The sequence below is a fragment of the Camelus dromedarius genome, chromosome 22 (assembly GCF_036321535.1).
Source record: "Camelus dromedarius isolate mCamDro1 chromosome 22, mCamDro1.pat, whole genome shotgun sequence".
In the NCBI taxonomy this organism is placed as follows: Eukaryota; Metazoa; Chordata; class Mammalia; order Artiodactyla; family Camelidae; genus Camelus; species Camelus dromedarius.
This window is the reverse complement of record NC_087457.1, coordinates 18729196-18751817: the sequence shown is the minus strand read 5'-3', so window position 1 is coordinate 18751817 and position 22622 is coordinate 18729196. Positions and strand designations below refer to the sequence as shown.

The window sequence follows — 22622 nt, the reverse complement described above, 5'->3', positions numbered from 1 at the left end:
CTGGGGCCAAAAAAAATCTCAATTTTTTTCTAAAGTAAAAAAATTCAGTAGATAAATTAAAGAAAGATCATTGGTAACCTGGAAGATCACAGTGTGAGAAATATCCCCCAGTACAAAGCAAAATGATAGCATATGGAAATCATGAAGGAAAAGGTAAATAAACCCAGGAAGTCAATATTATTTAAAACGTTACATGTGATAGGAGTTTCAGAAAGAAAAAGAAAAAAAAAAACTTGATGGAAGAGATCAGTGATAATTAAATAATCAGAAAAAACCCAAGTTTGAGATTGAAAAGGCCTGTGGAGTTCCATGCTGTATGGATGAGAAGAGACACACTGAGGATGATATATACATGTTTTCCAGGGAGGAAGAATAAGTTGCCAGAAAAGGGAAAAACAATTAGGCAAAGGACTTTTCATTTACAGCATTGAAAGCTTGAAGACAGTGGAATACCTTCTAAAGACTAGTAGAAGAAAAGGATTAAACTATAGTCCCCTTGATAAAGAACAGTTCTTCAGCTTTTGTGGGAGCAAGAAAGGCTGACTAGAGCAGGTGACATTATTTTAGAGGAACAAAGCTCCTGCCACTTGTTTTCTTTCTCTTACTCTTGTTTTCAAATAATTCTTGGCTTAATTTGTCTTAAATGTGAAGACTAAGGGGATCCTTACTGTATATCTCACTTGGGAGTACAAAATTCAAACTGCTGCTTAAAACCTAGCAATTAGAACTTTTAAGAAGTTATTTAAAAAAAATAGCTTCGTTTTCTAGGCTCAATGGCACTATGTCAAAGAGAGTCAGAGACTCTCTCTGGAGTCAAAGAGACCTGGGTAATAAACAAGTTACTTATTCTCTTCCAGTTATTAAAATGGGGGTAAAAACTGTACTTCATATAGTTGTTAAAAGGATTAAGTGAGATAATGCAGCTAAAGCATCATTGTGTCATATGTGTAGTATATACTCAGTGATTGATAGCTGTTCTTGTTAATATGAAAATTAACAGGGTTAGAAATAATATTCCTATTGTGCTACATGATGTTGATTCAGATCCTTTTATATTTAGTGAAAGTGCAAGCGAATAGAGAAAATATATGATGTTTTTTTTTAAAGTCTTTAAACAGTTTGGTTTATGAGAGATTAGGCCAACTATGTATAGTACCATTTAATGCTATAATTAAAACAAAGTTGACTATAGAAATGATTAATAAAAACTGGTAGTTATAATTCTCATTTTTCCCACTCCAATTTAGAACTTACTTAATATGTAATAGGATTCCTCTGTTTTTTTCATTATTTATCATTTTAGGGATTCTTTGTTATAAAATTATGTTTTATCTCCTCTTCTCCTTTTTTTGCCATAAAGTAAAGGGCATCCTTTAGCTTCTGATCATTCAACTAGATGAAACTTAATTTCGTTCATTCAAGTAGAATGTATTAACCTGCATAGGATCCTGGTTCAGACAAAAAGTTAAAGCAGGTATTATTACAATATATAGTCTGTGTAATTTGTTTATAAACAAGTGTGTTTGTGAAATAGGTAGTAAATAACCCAGTTGGATGATTTGTTAAATTATGGGCTGATAAAAATGAACAGAGGAGTTATCAGCAATGTACAGTTATCAGTAATGTGGAAGACTTTGCTTTTATAGTTATAGTTGTGGTCTCCTGCAAGGAGCAGTGGAATAGAAACAGGGGACCTGGTGACTACCATTGAATCTCCCATTAGCAAACACTTTGATTTGGGACAGATTATGGGGCAGATTACTCTCTGTAGCTTAGCTACTTCATTTATCAAATGGAAATAATGGAACTGTTTATTTTTTCTTTGCTGGAGTTTTACAAAGATAATATGTTAGAGTGTCGTATAAATAAAATGTGTTATAGTTGTGCTTTTAAAACGTCTTGTGGTTATGAGAAGTGACGTACACGTGGTAGGCAAAATAATAGTCTAAAGATGTCCACATCTTAATTCCTGGAACCTGGGATTATTTTATCTTGCATAACAAATAGAAATTAAGGTTACATATGGAATTACAGCTATCAGTCAGCTAACCTTAGATGAGGGGACCCCAAGTTATCACAAGGTTCCTAAACAGTGGAGGAGGGAGACAGAGAGGAAGCGAGAGAGATGCAGTGTAAGATTCAGCCAGTCACCGCTGGCTTTAAAGATGAAGAGGCGAGCCACGCACCAAGGAATACAGGGGGACTCTAGAAGATTAAAAGACAGGGAATTGGATTTGCATTGAGAGTCTCCAATAAAGAGTGCAGCTCTGCTAACACCTGGATTTTAACCCAGTGAGACAGGTATTAACTTCAAGCCTTCAGAACTGTAAAATAATAAAGACATGTTGTTTTAAACCACTGAGTTTGTGGTAATTTGTTATAGCAGTAGTAGAAAAGTAATGCATTATAGAACATCTTGCATCAAATCTTCAAAGTTTGTTTAAATTTAGCATCTTTTGAAGATTTTGAGATTTGGGTTAAATTATGTGACTAACACAAACTTTAAAACAAGAGAGATTTTATATTAAATTAGGTGTAGAGAGGCCTTGTTTTTATATAGTTGTTTAGACTGAACATTTTCTTTGTAATCTTTGTCATCAGGTGCTACATAATAAAAATTTGAAAGACAGCATATCACTTGAAAATCAAATTGTTTCTTATATTTAAAAAATAGGAATTTTTTTATCTTTAGTGTAAAGTATAATTAAATATTTAGTTTGAACTGAAGACTAAGGCCTCAAGATTTCATTTTTGTCTGCCTCTAAATCACTGTTGCCTAGGGCATATCTTTAATATCTGAACTTGTGGTGAATATTTCTAAAATGAGTAAAGTAGCCATTATAAAGGTTTACTGTTTGAGATGCTTTGAGAGCTTTCAAGCTCTAATGAGCAGTTTGATACATAGTTTATTTGGTGACCTAAGGAACAAAAAAGAGGTGATGTTTAAGTCCCATAGCTTCATTTCAAATTAGACTAGGAAGATGTGAGAATGTGGGGAAATAGGAGGATTGACTCAGGAGTATCATCAGTGACTAGAGGATAGACAAACATGTTAGCTTTTCCCTCTTGGTTTCAAGGTGGTTGCAGTAGCTCCAAGAATCATATTATATCAATATCCAAAGCAGAAAAGGAGGTTTAAAAAAAAAAAGCAGGCTTTTTTACTTAGAATTTTTTTTAAGAGAAAAAAATCTCTCCCAGAAGATTTCCTTTTAAGAGTCCATTTTTCAGAAGTAGGTTACATGTTCACCCCTAGAGTAATCACTGGCAAACAGGAATAAGATTACCAGAATTAGGACCAATCATGATTTATCCCATACGTCTGGGCACCTTGCTTCCCAAATAAAATTGGATTCTCTTAAGTAGTAAGAAGAGGAAATAAGTTTAAGTGGATGAGTAACTGTGTTTGCACAGATGGATAAGATAAGTAGGATGTAAGGTTCAGTAAGATGCCACGTTGCAGGGCTGTGAGTTCAGAGAGAGGCGGAAGAGCACGTGTGAGGGAACTAAGAGGTTTCCTGAAGAAGGTGAAAATGGAGAGGAGCCTTGAATGATGGAGAGTCATTTTCATCAGTTTGAGTGAGGAGGGTATAATGAAGGTTGGGGGAAGGAAAAGATGATGTCTTTTTAAATACCAGAGTATAGTCCAGTTTAACTGGAAAGTAAAGTCTTAAACTGAATTGTGAGTAGGTAATGTTGGAAAGATAAATTAGTTCCCTATTATAGAGCATCTTGGTATCAGCCTGGATATTTTTTTGGAATAAATCTCATGGTGACATACAATCTAGGTAGGAAATAGCAGGAACAAACTTCTCATCATTCTCCCAGATGTGTTAATGACCTTAGAAAACTTCAAAATCCCATTTTTTCTTGGAGGACATATTATTTTCTTCATTTGAGTATTTCTACCTATTTTTCAAGAGCCAAATCACGTAGGACATTCTCTGGGAACCTGCCCTATACTTTGACCTTCAACACTGAACATTTATTGAACACTTACAATGCACTAGTCACTAAAAGAGATACCAACTTTTCTTTATTCAATTAATAATCGTTTATATTATTTAATTATAATGTAACAAACACATGGTGCTTACAGTTTGCTGTAGTAACTCATACAATCTCCACAATGATTATGTGAGGTATTATTATTTTTCGTTTCCCACCTTAAGAAACTGAGGTCCATTTTAAATTAAATTATAAATGATCTGTTTACATATCTCTTTCAGTAAACTGAATTTTTTTTTTTTGAGGTGTGTCTCTGTTTAAAATCTGTAGCTACATTTACAGAGCCTTGTGCATCATGATAGGTATTTGGTAACGTATGTTGAATGAGTGATTGAGTGATATGGATATGAACTGTGTGGCAGCAGCAGTATGAACAGCCATGGCATGATCTGTGAACCCCATGGTTTCCTGTGTAATCTCTGTTTTCTTTAAAACATTCGAGTCAGAAGACTTAGATTTGACTGCTGAATGCTCTTCTGTTGTGATAATATGCTGAATATTTTGTTGCCATGAAGGATTATGTAGCAGGCATTTTAAATATCTGCCCCTATTTGTTGTTTTCAAACATTTACTCATTTACTTCATATTTACTGTACCTGCTTTGTTTTAGTACTTGCTAGGTATTTAGATTTATACATTGGTGGATGAAACAAGATTTTACAATGTTTATAGCACCAAAATAGGTAGGGATATACTTGTTTAAAAAAATAATGTTTTGAAGATTTAATATAAACTGATTAACAATATTTTAAGTAATAAAATACATAATTTCAGGTAACAGTGCTATGAGGTAAAATGAAACATGGTTAATAAAATGAGACATGGTTAGAATAACTAGACAAGTAGAGCAGGGTAAGAAACTATGATAGCATTATGTATTTGTTTAATTGTACATTTATTTATTTACTCATGTCTCTGTGTACTCTTCCCTACTCTGCGCCCACACACAGGAACTTTGTCTGCTTTATTTTGTGCTGTGTCCCCAGTATAATATACCTCCTTGCCTCACCAGAGTGAAATGCCTACTTTGTGCCACAACCGTGGTTTTATTTGCCTTTCCCTGATGAGCAGTGTTGTCAAGCATCTTTTCATCTGTTTCCTGGCCATTTGTATACATTTTTTGAGAAATGTCTATTCATTCTGTTTGTCCATTTTTAATTGTTTAGTCTTCTTGTTACTGAGTTGTAGGGATTTTTAATATATATATACATATATATATATATATAAATTTTATGTATTTATTTATGTGTGTTCTAGATACAAATTCCTTACCAAATAAATAATTTGCTAATATTTCCTCCCCATTCTGAGTTATCTTTTCCCTTTCTTGATGATGTCTTCTGAAGCAAAAAGGTTTTAATTTTGATGATTTGATGAATGGTTAACATTTAAAAGTCTGCTTTTTCTTTTGTTGTTTGTTCTTTGGTTCATGACCAAAAACCTATTGCCAAATCCCAGGTTATGAAGATTTAACTCTATGTTTTCTTCTAAGAGTTTTATAATTTTAGCTCTTACTTTTAGGTCTTTGATCCATTTGGGGTTAACATTTGTATCTGATGTGAGATAAGGAGTCTAACTTCATTCTTTTGCATTTGATTCATCAAGTTTTCCCTTTCAGTTCATAATATTCCTTTATAATCCTTTATTATTTCTGTAAGCATGGTAGGAATGTACCCCTTTTTATCTGTGATTCTAGTTATTTGAGTTCTTGTTTTTTCCTCTGGGTCCATTTAGCTAAGAGTTTGTTAGTTTGTATGATACTGATTCTTTCCTGTTGTTGTGTGGTGATCCATTGTAGGGGTATAGCAGAGTTGGTGGACGTTTGGTTTGTTTCCAGTTTGTGGCTGTTAGGAAGAGGGCCACTGTGAATGTGGGGGTATAGATTATGATATAGACAAATTGTTTCATTTCTTATGGATGGATGCCTAGGAGTGGGATTGCTGAGTGGAATGGTAAGTGTATGTTGAATTTTATGAGGCTGCATTTCTCTGATGGCCGAATGTGTTGAGCATATTTTTATGTACATATTGGTCATTTGTGTATATTCTTTTATGAGGTCTCTATTGAGATCTTCTGACCTTTTTTCTGTTGTTATTATTGAGTTTTGAGAATTCTTTTTGTATTATGGATGTAGGTCTGTGTTGAATGTGTATGTTGTGAATCCTTTCTCCCAGTCTGTGCTTTGCCTTTCATTTTCTTAATGGTGTCTTTAGGCAAGCAAAGGTTTTCAATTTTGGTTAAGTCCAATTTGTCAGTTAAAGTAAAAAAAGTATTTGGTGTCTGCCCAGCATTGGAATAAAAAGATATCTAATAGACAATAATTCTTAGGTTAAAAAGTTCACAGTGAAACAAGATTATAGTTTAATTACATTGCAGAAATGCAGGAAAGCAGTTTTTGGTTTTTAAGAGTGTCTTGAAGTGCTTTATAATAACTTATTTAGGATACATTTTAAAAAATTAAAATGAGATTGTAAGCTACCCCATAATGAAAAAAATGAATATATTTTGTGGCTCATTTTTAAGATTTAAAAGTAAAGTGAAGTGGACCTTGTTTAATTAGAAAATAATTATCCAAAATATGCATGGTTATTTCTGTGATAACATTGATTGCCCTTACTATTTGGAAGTGTATTTCTACAATTTGGGTAAATATGTTATTTTTAATAACTTACTGCCTGAAATAATTCTGTGAAGGAGGATGTTAATTTCTAATATTTAAACTTTTTTTTTTTTTTTTTGGTTTGTGTTTCCCTCTGCTCTTTTGAGATGAAAAGATGCATAATTCTTTGAGCTATTTCTTCAGGACATTGGCTTTGGTCATAGTTTTCCATATCCCACAATACTGAGAAAGGAAATATAAGCAGTTTAAAGTAGTATCAAAAACAGGTCTTTATAGTTCTGGTACAGTCTTAACCTATGGTTCTCATTGGCATCTGGAAGTAGAGTAGCCCTCTGTCCACTCAAGAATATATTTCCTTTCCCTTTCTTTTTTTTTTTTCCTCCAAAAAAATGTGAGTTGGAACAAAATACAAACTTCAGAGCTAAAGTGTTAAGAACCTGAGTACGGTTTAGCATATTTTATTTTTTCCCTACCTTGGTTATTTACCTTGGGATCACATTTTCAAGTAGAGCCCTCTTCAGCCTGGGTCTTTGAGTATGGGAACTCCCTGGCTGTCAGTTTCCAAAAATGAACGTATTTTGCTAAGCCTTTGAGATTCTGGATAACTTTGTTACTGAATATAACCTAGACTACCCTGGCTGATTACACTCTATTTATGAAATTGAATTCCTAAGTAAACAATAAAGTGGTTAAGAAGAATGACTTATTTGGTTGCCATCACAGAGAAAAATATCTTGGAGCTGATCCCCAAATGAACCAAGGTCATAAACACAGTTTAAAATACCTTCCTACCTAATAATTAGCATATACAATTGGTATTTGTGTAGTGATGAATTAAATTAAAGTTGTTGTAATCAAAATATATTTACTTTCTAATGCAGCTGCAGAGTCAGGTGACAGTCTCTTAAACTGAATCAGATAAGGTGGCATTTTAAGCATGCTCCAAATTGGTTAGTGTCTTCTTATATGTTTGGATAGTATTCTGCTTAGATCTTTCCTGGTTCTCCTTGCCTGATCCTTTTGTTAGTTCTGTGTAGTATACGGAACTAACAATAATCATTATTGATTATTGTTCAATTATCTGTTCTTGTATTCTCGTTGTCTATCACTGGTATCTAGTTTTATACTGAAGAAATATGTATGGAGTGACAAAGCAATTCACCAGAACGCAACATGATTCTCTCTGGCTTTTTTGCAATAGTGTATGTTAATGTGGTTAAGGAAGCTGAGTAATTCTCTACTTCTTGATTAGGTACTATTTTGAGGTTCTTTTATTTTAAAGTAATGTGAATTTGCCATATGTCAGATACTCCATATTCATGTACAAATATACAGCACATTTTATAGTTGGGTAATCTACCATTTGTCAAAATCATTATTCATTAAGGATGGATTGTTGAATATTGATTCTGAGCATGCATCAATTTTTGGTTATAATGGATTTCTATAAGGAATGGACAATCAAGCATTTTTTTGTTGTACTTGTAGATTAAATCCATGAGTTCTTCAGTCATGAACTGAAGAGTTGAGATAGGGAGGAGAAAGAAAAAGGTGACGTTGGTACATTTACCAAAAATTGCTGTCGTTAAGATGATGTATAATACAGTCTTTTCTCTTGAGGCAAAGTACTTAACCGAATAATTTCACTAATATTTGTATCCTGTGCATGAAGCAAATGATTCAGATTACCTACCATTTTATTAGTGAGGAAAGGAGAAAGTTGTTACTTTGCCCACTCTGTAAAGCTGATACAAAGCTGTTGTAATAAGAAAATGTTTTCTTGACTGAGAACGGAAAGTTCTCACTGCTAAATGGGATTTATTTAAGAATGCGTTTTGAGCATAAAAAGTTAATTTCATTCTTTAAGTTTGCCAAATGAATTCTTCTTTATTCTTAGTTTAGCTATTTAGATCATCTAATATTTAGCAAGTTTAAACTGGTAATCTTTACCTAGCTTAAAAAAAATCTTGTCAACAAAAAATTAATCAGTTGATTTAAGAAAGAAATGGAAGATTTCATTAGAGCTTAATATGAGGATTATAACCTGGGAAGAGCATCTCAAAGACCTCCAAGAACTGTTCTGCCTGTTAGAAATCAAGGCACAGTTATGTAAGTTTTTTGAGATAGAGCTCTGTACATCAAATGACATATTATTGACAGTTTACATAATCCAGATCATCCTGGTGGGTCATGTGACCCCCTTATAAGATCAAGAGGGAATGTTATCTTTTAAGGAGTTGTCTTGGTGCTAGGAGAATGTTGATTTTTATGGTCAAGCAGGAATTCCTGCCGATGGGAGAGATTTGGTAGATGCATAATGCAGATACGTGATCCCAGTGAGGGGAGAGAGGAGGCCAAAGGGCAGAGAAGAGTTTTTTTATGTTTAAATTTTTCTTGTATTGCCATAAAATCTGAGTTTTATTTCACAATCTATTTACTGAAGCTTAAACCAAGTTTTTATTATTATAATTCACTCCTAAAGTAGTATCTCTTTTATAATTCCCAGATAACTGCATTTTACGTATCTGCTATCTAGAAAGATATATTTACTTTCCTTGTTCAAACTGTTGTAAATTACTTGATCTACACATTCATGTTTCTCTTCAGATCACATAAATCTTTCTTCTTTACTAAATTACATGATCACTTCCATAGTCCTTTGATGAAAAGTCCTAGAACTTGAGAGTGGCGTGGGATTGGGGGTGGGTAGGACTGCTTCTGGTACTTTCTTATCTTTTGTTATTTTAAATATAGTATATTGAAAGTTAATAACTTTCTCGGTTTTGTCTTAACAGTAATATTAGAAGTAACAGATGTTCATTTAGAAAAATTAGCAAGTACACTAGTAATGACTGTCACACCTCACTTTCTGTCCATTTAGATTTATGCTACCCAATATGGTAGCCAATAAATGAAAATCAGTTAAAATGTAAAAAATTTAAAATTTAGTTCTTCAGTAGCACTAGCCACATTTCAAGTACTTAATAACTGTATCTGGCTGTTGGTTACTGTATCAGAGTGTGGATATTGAAATTTCCATCATTGCAGAAAGTCTATTAGATAGTTTTGTTGGATACAGTGTACCTGTGTACATAGTCCTTTTTATATAAAAATGGGATCATCCTGTGCATGCTGTTTTCTTATTTTTTCACTTTGTTATGAACACAATTCATTATCAGTGAATATTTTTTATCTAATATCATTTTTAAACGCTGTGAAGAATTATATAGAAATAGCCATTAAAAAAATTAGTTACCTATATTAGTCCATTTAGAATACTTACGATTTTTCACTATTATTTTATAAACAGTACTATAGCAAATATAATTTTTGTTAATTATGTATGTAAACCTTAATTACTTTTAGATAAACTATTGGAAAGCTAGAGCTTAATAAGAATCAAAGAAATTGTAGCCACTGGAGTACTTGAGTAGGGCTCTTGACTTAGTCTCACTTTCTCTATTCACATGTCATCCAAAAATGAGCAGAATTAAGAAAAGTCACTTCCCACACTTTCGTTACTCTTTGCAAAAATTCACTGAAAATTTAGTGAAGCCTTGGGAATTTGATTCACTTGCTTTTGTTTCGTTATTCTCTCTCTCTTCCCTTTTCCTGCCAGAATACCTCCCTTTGGCATTTTTAACATCAGTTTTCCATATAAAAACTGAATTGGGATCTTTTAAACAAGTCTCAATGTAATATTCTCATAAAAAGTAAAAGTTGGCAAAATTCCATACTTGGATCCTTAAAAAGGAGAAGAGCCAAAAATGATAGTAGTTTTTCCCTTCGAAAGTAATCCCTGCTGACACTGAGCACCGTTATCTTGATGACTTGCCCACTTATGTTCAACTGCATTCAAGAAGGTTAGAGTGTTTATGCATTTACCTGATAAATTTGTGACTACTTTAGTAGGCATACTGGTTAATGGTGGTGTGTGTGTGTGTGTATATATATAGGGGGGGTGAGTTTGATATTTGTTCATTTCATTTTATTAAAATTCCCAGAATGAATGCCTTCACTCTCCTAAGCACTTAAGAAATGTATCAAAGATGATTAAATTAGAGGGGAAAATGTCAAATAACAAGAACAACCAAAAATAAAAAAACCCTGATACATTTAAAAAAAAGTGATATGATACTTTTCTTATTGCTTAAGACTGGTTATTAAAGAAATTAATTATATGTTTGCACTTACTTTTAGATTAAATATGATTGTCCAAAATAATCTATGGATATCAGTGAGATGCTTGGCCTGAGTTTGGGGTTGGATTAAAGTGGTGTTTGAGGCAAATGGCTCATATAACCAGTCGCTTCTCCCTTTACATGGTTATCGTGTTATCTGAAACGCCTGTATGTTAAAACTGTGTCCTTGCTTTGTGCAGTTCCCTGGTAACTGAGACTTCAAAGGCAGGTCCAGATTGGAGAGAAAGATTTATGGAGTCCTTCTCACTCCTCATTCTCAGTTGACCAAACTAGAAGGTTGTTAAGTATAATAGTTGCAGGTTTAGGCTTTAAAAAAATGTTGGGTATGTGCTCTTGCTGTTTTAGTTCTTCAATTATTTAAATCTTTTAGCCCTCTTTTTTTAAATGGAGTGGGTGTTAGACTTTTCATCTATAAACAGAATCCAGGATTGAGTGTAAACCTTACTGTGAGTTGTTTCATATTCTGCTCTCAGGTATGACAGTAGAAACAGGACATTAAGAAGTCCCATAGTGTGTCCAAGTATGTGTTTATTTTGTGTCAAGCCTGAAAATTTCTAAATTTGCTGTGGTATAAATAATCATGATTAGACATAGAGGACATATATTTTATTTTGCCTTTTTGGAGCACAGTCTCGAGTGTTGATTTTTTGAAAAGAGTATACTTGAGCATGAGGATTGAGGGAACAGGAGCAGGAAATACTCTAGTGGGTTTCCTCAAACGGAACCCTGACTGTCCTGGGTGTTATGTCAGGGTTGTGGTTGTTCCCACGGAGGATTGTTTGATGGGATTAGGAAGATGACATTGGTCCTTGGAGGAAGGTATTTAGGGCAAATGCGTAGATATGCCTTTCAGAATTCACATAAAGGGAAGAAAGCTTGAGTTACAGTTCCTGTGCCATCTTGGCTTGTACTTGTGCAGAATGATATGGTAGAAATTAAATGCTTGCTTTTAGAATTAAGTATGGATTCCACTTACCGCAAGTAATTGAGTTGCTTTGAGCCTCAATTTCTCCTTTAAAAGGTGGGAATCAGACCCACCGCATCAGGTTGTTATGGGAAGTTAAATGAAATAATAAACAGTAAGGGCTTGTTCACTTCCACTCTCTTTTCCCTTGGGTGGCAGCGATAAAGTGTTCTCACAGGTCATGTTTGTCTTCTGACGCTCAGTAAAAGCTTGCTGGATTTGCGGCTCTTTGTTACCGTACATGTGAATTAATTTATGCCCTTTGTTTCAAATTCATTGTAACTTTGAAAAACTTGAATTATGATTTGATAAGACATGATTTTTGTTTTAACTGAAATTCAGGTCTTTCAACCTAGTCTGCAGAGACAAGCAAGTAGGATAATGGAAAATTATTGTAACTTAAACATATTCCCCATGAATACTTCCATAGCTGGAGTATGAAATTCTAGTGATTTGCTGTGACTGTGTAACAAGTGAAAGCTTGATAAACGTGAAGAGATGTGAACAATAATCATTTTTTAAAAGCAAATTAATTATGAGTAAATAGTTCTCTAAGCTGCTAGAGGGCATCATAATACCTGTTTGTAAAAAATGCAACCCCCTAAGAATGAGGGAAGGCAAAGAGCAAGGGAGGAATTGTGTGATGAGAAAAAGGCATTCTTTTCCTCCTCAACATGGGGGAGAGGAGCTAAGGTGGGATGTGAGAAATGGGATTGAATACTGTCATTAAGAATATCACTAGTAGGGTAATTTATTGAATCCAATAGACAATAAGCCACATTAAAAAAATTATTTGATATATTTCCAAAGAATAAAAACTTAGGAGTTATATTCTGTCTCCTTCAGATTGAAAATACAACAGTATATTGAAGTTCCAATCATTTGAATCAATTCTCAGAGACATTGGAAAATAATAGTAGTAATGAAATTTCTTAAGAAACCAAAGCTCAGAGTCAGAATATTATGGTACCAGTTCAATCCTGTGTTCCTTGTGGAAAAGGTTTTTAAATGTGTGACTTTAAACCTTGTGTCTAGTAGCGCTAAAACTGAATTGGTCTTAATATTTTACACTAATGGGGAATTTGCCTGGAAATACTAGTAAGTCTTTGAGGTCTTACTCAGCCCTTAACAATTTAGGGATGGATTCAGAACGGCAGGTTAAGGATCTCTTCTTTCTCAGAGGCAGATGGGAAGGCACCTTTTGCATGAGGTTGCTGTCCCTAGAACTATAAAAATTCTGTCATCTTGTTGTAAACCTGTGTGGTTGGACTGTAATATATGCTTTATTCCTTATTAGTGTTTAATTTAGCTGGGTCTAGTCAACTATTAGAAAAGGTAATCTTCCCCTAAGTAAAAAGAAGCATACAACAATAATTGACTGGGCACAAACAAGTTAAATGTCCCTAGGGAGGTTACCAGTTTTCCTTCAAGTAATCCAAACGATATTTTTTAGCTCTCTGTGCACATGATTCTATTTTTTGAAAGGCAGATGAAAAGATCCTGATTGAAGGGACAGGTTTATTGAGTCCCTGTTATGTGCCAAGAACCAAGCTAGGTTTGTATATATTGTCTCAATTATAACAGCAATCCTTGGAGGAAGATAGTGTTTTATGAAAGAGGAAATTGAGACTGACAGAGGTGCAGTCACCTACCTAAGGCTGGCAATTGCTAAGCAGAGAGCAATTGTCTAAAACCCAGATTGGTCTCACTCCTGGACAGAACTTCCTTTTAGACTTAATTCTCTAGGGTTTCCCGGTAGAAAGAGATATGCTTTGCTGTAATCAGTCTTATATTTATTCCACTGCCTGCTTTATTTTACAATAAACCGTGGTTTGTGTAAGCAGACAATGCTGATTTCATAAGTGTATTGTGGCCTGCCTTAACTCTTTATTGCAAAAAGGATATATATAGTTGAATTGGACATAAAAATATGCTATATACACGTACAGAATAATCCATACCTGGGTTACTCCGGATGTAAAGGGCCTTTTAAAAAATTCTTGATTTTTTTATATTTATGGGAAAACTTGATAATAGAGCAAAATTTATTTGGAGGATTCTTTTATTATTGTAACATTTCATGCCAAAGTTTGATCATAAAGAAGACTCTTATATAAATTCAGTAACTTTATTTTATTTACTTGGGTTAAGTTTTTGAGTAAGTAATTAAGTAGTTTCTAATGTCTTTTAAAAAACTTCTTACATGCACATGTGCACTATATGCTGGTCACCGTTCTAAGAGCTCCTCAAATATTTATTTGTTTTGTCCTCTTAATAACCCTGAGTAGGTACTGTTATTATCTCCTGGTTTACAGACCAGAAAATGGAAGTGCAAAGAGGTGACGTCGCTTCCTAGGGCCCCAGAACAGGGGTTCTAACCCATACAGTCTGGTTCCCGAGGACCCACTCTTAACGATGGTGTTTTGCTGTTAGCAAGAGATGCAGACTTAGTAGAGAATTTTATTTTTTGAACTTAAAAATATATGTATTCTTATTTTGTCCCACTGAGGTGTATGGATAAAAGTTATAAATGGGTATCTATCTAATGAGGCACATAAAGGCAGATAGTTCGTTGAGGTGAAAGTAAGTAACATATCACAAGGATGCTAGTCCCTGTTGTTGACAAATTTCTGAATTTTTGGTCACTTTTGTGTGAAAGGCGAAGACTAAAAAAGGTGTGGTTATAAATCTGGACTTTTACACAATAGAAAATTATTTCTTGACTATTTTACTTAAGACTATTTCTGCAATCTCAGCATTATCACAGATTCTAAATTAATGTATTTATATTGGTCTTGTTTATTTAATACTACCACCATATTCAATATTATTCACTTGATAAGAACTACCCAATTTTTACTTCTCCATTGGTTACAAATTAATTACTTTAAACAGTGGCTTTCAGAGAAGTATTGTTTTGGCAAACATAAACAGCGTGCATAAAGATCATTTTTGTCTGAGGAGAAATATCTCTCATTTCTTTCTCATTATAAAAATAATACATGTTTGTAATAAACATTAAAACGCTGTAGAAATGTGTAAAATAGAGACATATTTTTGTAAATTTACTCATTTGCCATGTACAGCTATATCTACAGAATATTTGAAATTTAAGATCTGCTATTGCTGTAGATGCCCATTGAGATAACTGCCCAGGTCTTCTAGAGCTAACGCCCCTTTCCCCATCACCATTGTTTTTATTGCCTCTTCCTCTGTCTCTGGCCAGACTTCTGAGGTCCAGAACCAGATATTGGGGCAAGCTGGAGCACTTTCTCTTTAATGAGAGTTTGGAATTAGGATTCAGGTAAATAATATGTATTGTCTATATTTATGGACAGTGATGATGGAGCTGGGAAATGGGTAGACAACATCGGGGTAAATTTGGGACATATTTCTGCCTTTGCTTTTGATGACATACCTCTGTTCTTTAATAAATTTTCATGTTGTTTAAGACAATTAAAGTAGTTTTTTCTCTCTCATATTTGAAAAAAATTCCTCTAAGTAATAAAGTCAGTACTCAAAGATATACTTATAGGTTATAGCATCTTAAATTTAGAAGGATCCTTAGAAATTATTTTTATTATTTATCATTTACTATTATTTTTAAAATACTTATTTACAAGTTACTATTTTAATGATATACTATTTACTTTTTTCCTATTAGATTTTCAAACCACAGAAACCTTTCTGCAAATGAAATCTAAGGCAGTAACTCAGTATGTAAAAGTGTTGAAGGGAGAAGCCCAGACCGTCGCATGTTCCACTTAGCACAGTGTGTGTATGAGGGTGTGGGTGTGGGGCATCGACCCTAAAGAGCAATGGTTTTGCCGGGAGCAGTTTTGCCCGTTGAGGAGATAGTTAGCAATATCTAGAGACATTTTTGATTGTCCCAGTGCGGGAGGGGGGTGCTATTGACATCCGGTGGGTTAGAGGTCAGGGGTGCTGTAAAACATCTTATAGTGCCCATGGCTACTCCCCACTGTTAAGTACACACTGCAAGACAAGCCAAGGCCAAAGCCAGGGTCTGACTAATTTGAGTAGAAAAATTGCCAGAAACCACTTTTAGATTTAGGTAGTTTATTATACAGATAGTGAAAAGAAGGGTAAACCAAGGGTGCCAGCTCCCTGTGGTCCTTGTCCCACATGAAAAGAATGACACTGAGAGAAAAAGGGCCGAATGACTGCAGTTGTGGGGTACCCTGTTGCTAAAGAGCCAGTAACAGGAGAGAGGAAGGAAGCCCCTTGCCCTGCCTCATCAGAAGTGGGAAGTGATGAGACACTGTCTGAGGACTGCCTCCAGGGGAAGTAGAGAGGTGAGTGGAGGATGGCTTCAGAGGAGCGCCTTGCAAGTCTTTTATTTCCAGAGACACAAGGCATTGCACCAAAACACAGAAAAACTGTGATTCAAGTCCTTGCTTAGCGTGTGAAGGATACTTGCTGAGTCTCCAGGGCACTGGTGCAGCCGTTACCCAACACCTGCAACAAATAATTATCAGATTCCAAATGTCAATAGTTCCAAGGTTCAGTCTGCTCTACAGTAGCGCTATTAAGTAGGAATGTAATGCTGGACATGAATGTAATTTAAATTTTTCTAATAGCCACATTTAAAAGAAACAGGTAATATTAATTTAATAATACATTTTACTTAAATCAGCAAATCCAAAATAGCTTTATTTCAACCCATAATGTAATTAATAATTCAGGTCATCAGCCTAGCTGCATTTCAAGGACTCAGTAGGCTTGTGGCTACTATATTGGATGGCATAGCTCTAGGAGACTGGAAAATCACTACTTATCTTAATTTATGGTTAATGAGACCAAGCTAAGACCATACAACCATTACTTCAAAACTTTTCTCTATCTTGCTTAGTTCTCTGTTCATTATGCTAGAATCCCTGTTTTTATTTTTACTATTTTTTATTTTTTTTAATTGAAGTACAGTTAGTTATGATGTATCAATTTCTGATGTACAGCACAGTGTCCCAGTCATGCATATACATACATATATTCGTTTTCATACAGAATCCCTGTTTTTATATCTCTGTTTTAGAAGAGCTTTATAAGTAGGGTCACATTAGGCCAGCCATTGTATTTTGAGGTTCTCAGAGATTTCTGCAAAGGGTATTAATTAAGATGAAGAAGCCACGTCACTCAGTGAATGTCACTACTTATTCAGTGAAAAGATACCACTGAGGATCAAAAAAAATCAATGTGAGTCTTGCTTATGTTGAGAGAAACTTGCTGATGATCATGAGTATGTTGAAAGGGAATAGAATTGATCACTCTTTCTGAATCCCACATTTAATTTGGTATGTAGAACCAGTATTTATCCCCTATGAATGTTAGAATTTGAAGAATTTATGTGTTTAGTTTATTTGGAGGTAGAAAGTCTGCTGTGAAAAAGGTGGATCATAATAATTGGAGAGAATTCTAAACAGAAACATAAAGAGGAAACAAAATATTTTTAAAATGCAAAATTTTGCAAATCAAAATAAATGTTACATTTATATCAGAGTTTTCTTTGATTTGGCTAATCTGACTTTGTATATTTTGGTTCCAGAGTAGCAGAGTAGAAAAACTTAGACTGTATCTAAAGCTATTAACATTTATTTTAAAATAACTTTTAAGATCTGATTGTTGTTTCCTAAATTAAATTTATCCCAAGAATAGGAATATGGTAATTTTACACTTGCAGAAATATCATTTTTTACAAATATACATGGAAACATAATTAAATCATTGCTTAGCACATATGCCATGTAGTATAACATATAGTTAGGATAGGTTCACAAATTATTTACTGCCGATATATTTTGTATACCATTACCCTATTAACTTACTGCTTTGCCTTGAATTATCAGCTATTTTTAATAGTAGTTGTTCCTAATTTATATGTGTAATATTTTTTTCTGTATCATTGAGTTTATTCTGTTTGGACTTCTTGAACTTGTAAATTGGTGTCTTTTATTAGTTCTGGGAAAATCTTCGGCATTGTCTCTTCAAATATGTATGTTTCTTTTTCTTTTAAGATTAATTACAACATGTTAGACCTTCTCACTTCATCCTTTGTCCATGATTACTTCTCCTTGTAGCATTCTTGGAAATATCTATTGACTTTTCCAGGTCAGTAATTCTCTTCAGGTGTTTCTAATCTGCAGTTAAACCCTTCTATTGAGCTTTTAAAAATCAACTTTACTGAATTATAAAATTAGTTTGAGATAATGAAACAAAATGTATCCATTTTAAGTATGCATATTGACTGGTTTTGACAAATGTATGCACCCATGTAACCACTACCACAATTTAATAGAACATTTTTATAACTCTGAAAAATTCTCTGGTGTCCATTTGCAGTCAGTTTTCTCTTCTCCTTCATCATCTCCAGGGAACAGTTGATTTGTTTTCTGTCACTATAGATTAGTTTTCTGTTCTAGAAATATGTTCTTTGCTGTATGGATTCTTTTGCTCAACATAATGTTTTAGAGATTTCATCCCTCTAGTATGAGTTAATAGTTTATTTCTTTTTATCTCTGAGTAGTATTTGCTTATCCTATCACCTGTTGATGGATATTGAGATTGTTCCCATTCTTTTACTGTTATAAACAAACATACGAATATTTATATGCAAGTCTTTTGTATGGACATATGTTTTCCTCTTGGATAAATATTTAAAAGTAGGATGTTAGAACATACAGTAATGTATATCTATCTTTATAAGTAATTGCCAGACTGATTTCCAAAGTGATTATGTACCATTTTATATGCCCACCCGCAATGTATGAGAATTCCTGTTTAGTACATCCTTGTTAATACTTGGCATTGCCCATCTTTTAAATTTGCATTTTTCTTTTGACTAATGATATTGAGCATCTTTTCATATATTGGTACTTTGTATATCTTTTGTGTAGTATCCTGGTTTTTGCCCATTTTTCAAATTGGGTTGTCTTTTTAATACTGATTTGTAGGCGTTCAGTATATAATCTGGATCTGGGTTTTTTATCACACATATTTGTTGCAAATATTTTGTTCTGGTTTATCGTTTGCCTCTTTATGTTCTTAATGGTGTCTTTTGAAGAGCAGAAAGTATTAATTTTGATAAAGTACAGTTTATCAATAATTTCTTCTATAGTTTAGGCCCTTTTTATCATTAAAAAAAACTCCTATCTCAAAGTCATGAAGATTTTCTTCCATGTTTTATTCCACAAGTTTTATTGTTTTAACATTTATGTTTAAGTTTATGACTCATTTGGAATTAATTTGTTTGTATAGTGTGAGATAAGAGTCAAGTTTCATGGTTTTGTTTTTTCCTTTTCTTTTCTATGTAGATAACCAGTTGTTCCAGCATGATTTGTCAAAAAGATTTTTTTTTTTCCATCACTGAATTATCTGGCTTTCTTTATAGGAAAATCAGTTGGCCATATGTATATCTATTTCCTGTTACATTGATCTAAATATCTATTCTTATTCCAGTATTTACTATAGGTTTATAATAGATGTTGAAATTAGGTAGCTTAATTCCTTCAACTTTTCAGGTCTTGAATTTCCTACTTGGTTCTTAGAATATCTCTGTTTACTTCTTCAGGCCATATATATTTTTTTTAATTCTTTGGACTTACAATAGTTTTAAAGTTTTTGTCTGCTAAGTCTAACATCTGGACCAATTTGGGTGTGATTTCTTTTGACTGCTTTTTTTTTTTTTGGTTGTTCTTGACTGTGGATTACATTTTCCTTTTTCTTTATATGTCTAGTAAGTTTTGACTCAATAGTAGACATTGTACAGGTACTGCAATGTTATTTTCACTTATATTCCTCTGAAAAAATTTTATTCTTGTTTTAGCAGAGTTCAATTGCTTGCTAATCACCTTGAACTTTTGGAGGTTTGGCCTTATGCTTTGTTAGTGCATTTATGTAGAAAGCCCAAGGTATTTCCCAGATTTCTTTAACATAGTGGAACTCAGTCTCCAGACTGTCTTTTTTGCAGATCTTGTTGAGATTTTGTTTCAGAATTTATTAGGGTGTGTCTGTACTGGGGCTTATTCTAGGACAGAAATTTTCAAATTATTTTGATCACTTTTCATTCTTAAAAGTCATGGAACATTCTGAAGAGCTTCTGTTTATGTGGGTCATATATGACATATTAGAAATAAAAACTACAAACTTTAAAAAGTTACTAGTTTACTTATCAAATAACGAATTTCTATAAACAGTAACTATTTTCCAAAACATAAAAGTTAAGAGTATTGGTGTTGTTTTGCATTAAAGCAAATATCTTTACTATCTGGCTTAATCAAAGTCAGCTGGATCCTCATACCTGATTTTGGGTACAGTCTGTTCTGCTGAAAAAGATCCAAATCATAGTTGAAAGAGTGAAGTGTATTTGATAACCTTTTCAAATAATTTTGGATATTCTTCTTGATATCCTATCCATACTTGACAAGTTGTAGTTTCTTAATAGTTAATTGCAGTGTGGAAACAAACCATACCGGAGAACTTTGTGTGCTCTGTAACATCACAATCCATTGATCTGTCTTCTACTTTGAAAGGATGTATCCCAGCATTATTTTTTAGCAGTTTCTGTTGGTCATTTTGAAAATATTGATTCTCTGAGTTAGGCAGGTATTCCAAAATGTTGACACAGTTTTCAATGTATCAAAAAATTGCATTTGTCATAATTACATCAATGTCAGCAAAAAAAAAAAAAAAAGTGAATATTTACAAGTTCAGGCTCATGTAAGCAAATAAGAAATTTTACAAAATTCTAATTACTGCTTGAAAGCTTTAATTTTATCATTGACTTTTAAAAACGTATCTGCCAGATACCCAAGTCTAAATAACCGTAGTACTTCTGTTGGTTTTGCTTTTAATTGAAAAGATGCTTCATAATAAAAAGTCACTAATTCAGCTTGCAACTCCAATAATCACACAAGTCCTTTTCCTTGACACAACCATTATTACATTGATATGCAGAAGTCCTTAATGCATTCTTCCCAATTCTTCACAGAGACTATTAAAAAGATGTGGATCCAAAGATCAAGACTTAACAAAATTCATAATTTTAATTCAAGAACTTTCTAAAATAAAACCAACCCCCACCCCATCCCATATTATAAATGCATGATAGTGAAGAATTCAGGGATTGATCACTAGTATAGTTTGGTTGCCAGTTGTTTTGTACCCTCTGTTGCTTTTGTACTATCAGTTCAAATGTTAATATAGTAAAACAAGAAAATTGTTATTATAAGAATAGTTTTGGCATTGTGGACTCCAACCCTCTGCTGTAAGGTATGTGCTTATTCATAACTAGAATGGCCTTTTGTTTTCTCAGCTCTGAACCAAGTATGTTAACAAGATGTTTTTAGGATCTCTTTACTCTCTTAAGGCCAGAATTCCAGTTTCTCTCAGCACTTCTGTCCACCTCTACTGACTGTGTTATGCTCTCAACCCGTAACAGCTACTGCCCGTTAAGCCTCAGGTGGTCTTATGTTACATGTGTACAGGCCAGCCCACAGCCTTGTTATGACAGGAGACCCCTACGCAGACATCTGAGGCCTCTTCTCTGCACAGGTGCACCCTCTCCACTTTCCCTCCCTGCACATTCCAGCCAGTTCATCTGCCTTGAATTCAGATCTCTGTTTTCTCAGTTCAGTATGACCACCATGTTCTGTTCTGATTCCAGTTGTGTGCACGCTGTCGGCAGATTGTCTCAGGCAGAGAGAGCTGAGTGATTATGGTACCCATCTTTTGAGTTTCCTTTCAAGGATCATAGTGTAGCTCTACTATTGATCACTGCCTTCAGTTAGTTGCTTCAAATATTTTGTCCAATTTTACAATTACTTGTGCCAGGGAGGGAGGGATAGTTACTGATTACTCCATCATGGCTGGGTACTGGAGCCATCATTTATAATTTGTTATTGTATATTTATTTCTAGAGCTTCTCTTTTGGTTCTTTTACAGATTTGCCTTATCACTCTTTCCTCTAACATAGATCTTTTAGCTTGTCTTTTGTTTTATGAAACACAAAATGCATAGTTCTCTTTATAATCCCTGGTAATTCTGGCATCTGAAGTTTTTATGAATCTGGTTTTGTGTTGTCTATTGATGCTAGTTGTTGCTTCTGCGTTTCAGATTACCTGTGTGCCTGGTTATCTTGGATATGTGCTGGACATTTTACTATACATTTATTTATAGGAATAATTTTTTGGCCTTTGATGAAGGTACCTTCCCCTGAAGATGGGTATATATGTTTGCCAGATTCCCGGGCCGTTACTGCCATTCCGGAACCATCCAAAATGGAAATATTTGAAAGAAATAAAATGATGTGAATGTTTAAATTTAATAGTTTTGTGGAATTAAATGAATCAATTTTAGTCTCTACTGAATTGGTCACAGGCTACAGGCATGTTTTCCAGACCTGGCTTGCTGTAGCTGAATGCCTGCACCAGAAATAGGAAAATCAAATGTCCTTCTTGCCATGGCTCTTTTAAGAATATCATTTTGAATATTGTGATTTGACCTTAGTTTCAGCTATCTGTTGTTATGCTAGCTGCTCTGTTTCCCCCATCCTTCTGACTTCAAAAGGAGATAAATGGATTTGAGACATATAGCCAAGTCATTTGGGATTTGGGATTTGATGATGCCCTAATTAGTTAAAGGTAGCACAAAAAGCTTTTGAATGGCCACAGAAGTCTTAATTTACATACTGAATGTTACTCAGATTTTAGTTTCCTTGTTTTTCTTTCAAACTTTATTTTGTATATTGATTGTATATTTTAGGAACTTTGCTTCAGACATTTGTGCTACTTTTGAAGAAGAATCTGTTCTAATTAGTGTG

General features: G+C 33.8%; 1 protein-coding gene across 2 annotated transcripts in view; it reads left to right on the top strand.

Annotated features, from left to right (window-relative positions):
- Positions 1-22622, top strand: part of TNKS (tankyrase) — a 159333-nt gene that overhangs the window by 25171 nt on the left and 111540 nt on the right. The window lies entirely within an intron of this gene.